The sequence below is a fragment of the Berghia stephanieae genome, unplaced genomic scaffold (assembly GCF_034508935.2).
Source record: "Berghia stephanieae isolate SIO BIC M18660-M18661 unplaced genomic scaffold, UCSD_Bste_1.3 scaffold4745, whole genome shotgun sequence".
NCBI classification, from domain to species: Eukaryota; Metazoa; Mollusca; class Gastropoda; order Nudibranchia; family Aeolidiidae; genus Berghia; species Berghia stephanieae.
In genome coordinates this window covers 490-6,391 of record NW_027626117.1, presented here as the reverse complement: position 1 = coordinate 6,391, position 5,902 = coordinate 490, and the positions used below count along the sequence as shown (strand labels likewise).

The 5,902-nt window shown below is 60.2% G+C and overlaps 1 non-coding gene and 1 pseudogene across 1 annotated transcript; both read left to right on the top strand.

Moving 5' to 3' along the window:
- The first annotated feature begins 1,951 nt into the window (after positions 1 to 1,951).
- On the top strand, positions 1,952 to 3,896 carry LOC144961897 (small subunit ribosomal RNA; annotated as a pseudogene).
- Positions 3,897 to 4,095: 199 nt separating this feature from the next.
- Positions 4,096 to 4,247, top strand: LOC144961896 (5.8S ribosomal RNA). Its single transcript, XR_013643302.1, has one exon. It is a non-coding gene; the product is annotated as a 5.8S ribosomal RNA (ribosomal RNA).
- Positions 4,248 to 5,902: the final 1,655 nt, after the last annotated feature.

The window sequence follows — 5,902 nt, the reverse complement described above, 5'->3', positions numbered from 1 at the left end:
GTACTCGATAGAAAGTTCTTTCTCGCATTCTCCCCGTAATCGATGAAAAACAATCCGGGCCGTGAGTAGTGTTTTCTCGTCCTGTCGTGTCCGCTCTGCACCCAAGGTTGCTTTTGGTGTAGACCTTTGTAAAGCGTTTTGAGCACGTTTGCTGGCTGGGCGTAGTTGGTACTCGATAAAAAAGCCTCTTTACTCACATCCCACATAAAAAACAATAATAATAATAATAAAAATAATAAAAAAATAATTTTAATTAATAAAAATAATAATAATAATTTAAAAAGGTCTTGGGTTCGACCCTCTTCGCGCTATTTTACGGGGTGGCCCCCACGGCCGGCCCAACCCGTGCCGGGGTTCAAACCCCGGTTTGGGAGCTTTTTCTACGATTTATCCCTCGTCATTCGAGGTTTTTCCCGCCGGGCGTCCCTGGGGTAAGAAGCTCTCGCTACGCCGGGAGGACTCTAGCGCCGGCGCCCCCCGGTAAGCCCCCCGGGGCCCGGGGGAAAAAAATTTTGGGTCGAGCGCTTTTCCCTCTCGGAGCGAATTTGAATGAAAAAAACCACCCATAAATCCCCTGGGCCCCCCTTTGCCGACCGGGTTTTTTGACTTGGGGGGCCCCTTTCCCCCGTTGGGGCCCCTGTACTCGTTTGGGCGGAGTGTTAAAACGCTTTCCCCGTACTTCGCTAGGTGGGCGTCGACCTGGGGCTCGATCGATTTGGGGCCCAGGGGCCGGCCAACCGTCCGGGGTTCAAATCCCGGGTTTGGGAGTTTTATTCAAGTTTTTATCGCCTCGTCGATTCGGGGCTTTCCGACGGGCGTCCTGGGGTAGAAGCTCCGCAAAACGGCCGAGAAGGACCTACGCGGGCCTCCCGGGTAAGCCCCCCGAGGCCGGGGGGAAAAAACTTTGGTCAGGCTTTTCCTCTACGGAGCAATTTGAAAAAAATAAACCCACCACCTATGAGCCTGGGCCCCCCCATTCCCGACCGGTTTTTTGAATTGGGGGGCCCTTCCCGTTAGGCCCTGTACTCGCTTGGCGGGTTTTTAAACGCGTTCCGCTACTTCGCTGGTCGGGCGATCGACGTGGGGCTGATGGGTTTGGCCCCGGGGCCCGGCCAACCCCCCCGGGGTTCAAACCCCCGGTTTGGGAGCTTTTTTTAATACGATTTTATCGCTCGTCGATTGGGGGGGCTTTACCGCGGGGGCCCCTGGGGGTAAGAAGCTTCGTAGGCAGGGCTCTGCGGGGAGCTCCGGGTAACCCCCCCGGGGGCCCGAGGGGAAAAAATTTGGTGGGCTTTTTCGGAGCAAATTTTGAAGAAAAAAACCCCACCCCCTATGATCCCCCTGGGACCTCCCATTGCCGCCCGGGTTTTGAACTTCGGGGCCCTTTCCCCTTTGGGGGCCCCTGTATCGCTCGGAAGACCGTTTACGCGGCGTTAAAGCTTCCGCTACTTCGCTAGAGTAGTGGCGATGGGAAATTGGGCTGTTCGGAGGTCGGGCTCGGGTTTGCATACGTGCCTGGGGTCGAATCTGAATTTGCCCCAAAAAAATTTTTTTTTTTAGTGGGTGAAGGGGAAAAAGGGCTACCTTACAGGGTTTGGGACGTTAGTAGGAAGGGGTGTCGGTCGGAAAAAGAAATTGAAGCGGGACCCGAAAGGCGGGGTGGCCCGGGAACCCCACAGGCCCCCTGGACGAGGGTGGTCGGAGAGCCCGGAGTCGGTCCAGGTTAGCTCCTCGGTAGAGGACCTAGAGTGTGTGAGCGCGAGCGTGTCGGGCGGTCGGAGCGTCCGACCAGCAGCGAAAAGGGCCGAAGGGTGAACGTTTGTGCGGTAGAGTCGAGAAGGGCCGTCGGCGAAGGAGTCGAGCGCTGGGAGTTCTCGGCGTCTGGGCTTCGGTCGTGGCGCCGTACCCTTTCCTGTCCAGGGGTCCGCCCCGCGGGTTGGAAATGGATACGCTACAGGTTGATCTGCTGTAGTCTTAAAATGCTTGTCTTGGGGGTTAACCCCTGCAGCTATGCTCCCCCTAACAGAAGGGGAAGCCGCGAACTGCTCAGTTATCGGCGATAATACACGGGTGGGCGATGTTTGTCCGGACACCGGGTAGAATTCCCAGAGTTAATACGTGACACGAGTCCTCCCCCTAACGGGGGTTACCTCGCGGGGAGGAGGGCGCATTTATTAGGATCTTGCCCGGCGGGGGTGGTTAACGCCGCCGGCCAGGTGAGGCGACTCTGGGTATGTGACGCCGCTGTTAGCGGCGTGCCCGTTTGTCGCCGTCCATCAAATTTAGACGGCCCGGAAAGAGCCCCCCGTGTTGGTAGGGTGCGGAGATCAGGGTTCGATCCGGAGAGGGACCCTGCGAGACGGCTCCCACGCTTAAGGGTGGCAGCAGGCGCCCCAACTTACCCCTCAGCACGGTGAGGTAGTGAGATAAATGTCGGGGCTGGGCTCGCATGCGAGCCTAGCGGTCGGATTGAGCGTAGACCAAACACGTGCGTTGATGACCTATCGGAGGGCAAGCCTGGTGCCAGCAGCCGCGGTAATTCCAGCTCCGATGGCGTATGTTGTAGTTGCTGCGTTTAAAACGCTCGTAGTTGGATCTCTGAGGTGACGGCAGCGACAAACCGCGGGTGACGTTGCCCCGGCGATTATGCACCGTCGTTGGTTTGGGATGGAGCAAGCGGTGCCTTCGGTGCCGCAACCGGACTGGAGGACTCCCCGGGCTCGCTTGCCGTCGCTGGGTTTAGTTCTTTGTTTTAACCCGTGTGGTTGGTACGTGGGGTATTGGGCCGAACTAAGGTACGGGCGGTGTTTCCTGAATCAATTGGAGTGCTCAAGAGGTCGTGTCGACAGCTTTGTCGGAACGTGTGAGGGAGCACCGCCCGAATGTAACAGGGACCGGTTCGTGGGGGCGGTGGGCGAAGGTCTATAGAGCGGCGGGGGGGGGGCGTATCCCGCGGGGGGGTGGAATCGCGATCGCGGTGGGACGAAAAGAGCGAAGGCAGGCAAGAGCCCCTTCGTTGATCATGAACGAAAGTCGGGGAACGAACGCGTCAGGTACGCGGTATTTCCCGACAGTAAGCCGACGGTTACGCGGGGAGTCCCTGTGGGGAAGCTCGCGAGGCCCGGAGAAATCAGAGTGCCTGGGCTCCGGGGGGAGTACGGTCGCAAGGCTGAAACTTAAGGATTGACGGAAGGGCACCACAGGAGTGGAGCCTGCGGTCAATTTGACTCAACAAGGGGAAGCTTACCAGGTCCGGACACGCGTGGATTGACAGACTGAGGCTCTTCATGATTCGGTGGGTGGTGGTGCATGGGTTGCTAGCGTGGAGCGATCCGTTGGTTCATTCCGATAACGGGCGAGATCTGCCCTGGCGGATAACAAACGGCGGTCAAGAGGGGTCGTCTCACGGGTTGGGTCGGCGTTTCGGCTCTCGGGTCGGGCGTCGGTCTTCCCACTCAGGGAGAGGCGGTGCCCGGACCGCCGTCGCGAGGCCGCGTCCTGCAGGGATTGACCTCGAGCAGTGCGTACGAGATGGAGCCATAACAGGTCTGTGATGCCTTAGACGTCCTGGGCTGCACGTGTGTACAGTGGTGGCGCCAGCCGGCGCGTGTAGACCGTGAGCGTAGGAGTCTTCATGTCCGGGGTCGGTCTTCCTGCGAGTTGGGCCGTGAACTCGGAATGCACGTAGTCAGGGTCAGCAATCCCGTGCGACTACGTCCTCCCTTTGTACACACGCCGTCGCTACTTCGGTGGACGGCGCAGCAGGGCCGGAGGGGCCCGGCGAGACGGAGCTTCGGCTCTGAAATCGCAGTCGTCGCGATGTCGCCCGAACTGCGCTGCCCGAAGGGTTAAAAGTGTAACAAGGTTACGTAGGTGAACCTTCGGTAGGATCACGTCCGATTTCGTTTTGCCCCCAGCCGCCGACGGGGTGAAGGGTTAAAAAAACACTGTCCGGTGAGGCCGGGCTGCTCCTGGCCGGGGAGCGGTCCAGGCCGATAAACGGGGCGGCGGCGTTGCGCCGCGAGTAACCGCGCGCGCAACGCTTGCCCCCCCACCTTTGTCGTCGTTTGGCCCTTAAGCGAGAGAAAATAATACAACCTTTGGCGGTGGATCACTCGGCTCGCGGTCGATGAAGAGTGCGGCAGCCGTATTGAGTCGTGTGAACTGCAGTGCTCATTGAACATCGACGTCTTGAACGCAAATTGCGGCCGTGGGCGTAAGTCACGGCCACGTCCGTATGAGGGTCGGCCCTACGACGTCGCCGCAACGGTCTTCTCGGGGGGATGAGCGGCGCGACGTGCGTACGGTCGGGTCTGTCCCGACTGGCGGCCGTAGATCGAGGGCTCCGTCTGACCACGGGAGACGTCGTCCCACCGGCTCGGGTATGGGCGGGGGACGACGAATAAGACGCGCACGAAGACGGGGAAGCACGCACGCGATCGGCTGTACTTTCCTCAATCCTCGGGCTGCTCGATGTACACGCGAGCGAGGGTTCGTGGGGGTATGCGGGGAAGTAAGTATAACGACGCGCGGCGAACCCGACGGATGGGGCGATCTGCCGACTCATATCGGACGAGGGTACCCGCCGAACAAAGCATTTCAGTAAGCGGACGGAAAAGAAACAACGGGGATCCCAGTAACGGGAGTGAACGGGAAGAGCCAGCGTGAACCCTGGGCCCTGCCCCGGGGAGCTGTAGCGTTGGGTCGGTGTCGAGGGGATCGGGAGCGCGCGCGAGTTTTCGAGCGTGGTTGCCCAGAGCGGGGTGCCAGGCTTGCGGCGGCGCTCCTTCGCGACCTCGACCCGGAGTCGGGTTGCTTGGCAGTGCAGCGAAGGGGTGGTAAATCACTAAGGCTAAGTACCTGCGCGAGTCCGATAGGAACAAGTACTGTGAGGGAAAGTTGAAAAGAATTGAAGAGAGGGTGCAAAGCGCGTGAAACGCAAGGGGTAAACTGGTGAGCCGAGCGACGTGTCCGCGTGGCGGTGGTCGCCGTGCCCCGCGGAGGCGCCCGGAGAGGGGACGCCTTCGAGTTCGGGGGTCGGGCGCGTGCCACCACGGCGGGACTCGTGCACCCGGGACGGGCGTCTCGTGCGCGCCCACGCGGGTCGTGGCTGCGGATGTGGGCGCGAGTTGGCAGCGAGAGCGGTCGTATTCGGGTGCGTGGTCGACCGCGGACAAACGGCGGCGGTTCGCGGGGGGTTTCGGCCCTCCGGGCGGGCGGCTCGGTCGTCGAAAGGTGCGCAGCGTTATTCGGTACTGCCGACCGTTTGAAACAGGACCAAGGAGTCGACGCCTGTGCGAGCCGCAGGGTTTCCACTAAACGGCGAAGTGAAAGCGAGAGGCCCCCGCGGGCGAGGGGGGATCTCTGGGCGATTTCCGAGTCGGAGCGACGCGGCCGGCGGTCCCCGCGTTGAGGGCCCCTGTGGAGATGAGTGCAGGGGTCGGGACCGTGATGGTGATTACGCGAGCAGAGCGAAGGGGGGAAATCTGGTGGAGGCTCGAAGGATTGAGGCAAAGACGGATTGGGGTAGGGGCGAAAGACCAATCGAACCATCTATAGTGGTTCCTCGAAGTTTCTCAGGATAGGGTGGGGAACGATTTATCGGTAAAGCGAATGGTTGGAGGATGGGGCGAAACGCCTGTCCTACTCCAAATTTAAGGGTAGGGCCAGACTCGAGGGGCTGGTGGGATACGGGTGCGAGTGGGCTTTTGGTAAGCAGAACTGGGTGGGGATAAACCGAACGCCGGTTGTGGTGCCAAGAGGACGTAGGGAAAGAAAAGGTGTGGGTCGGTATGAAGAGGGCGGTGGAGAGTGGAATCGAAAGGAGTGGTAAAATCATGCAAACCCGAGCCTGAAAATGGATGGCGTGAGGTGGCCCAAACCGGGGCGCCGGGGAGGGGTG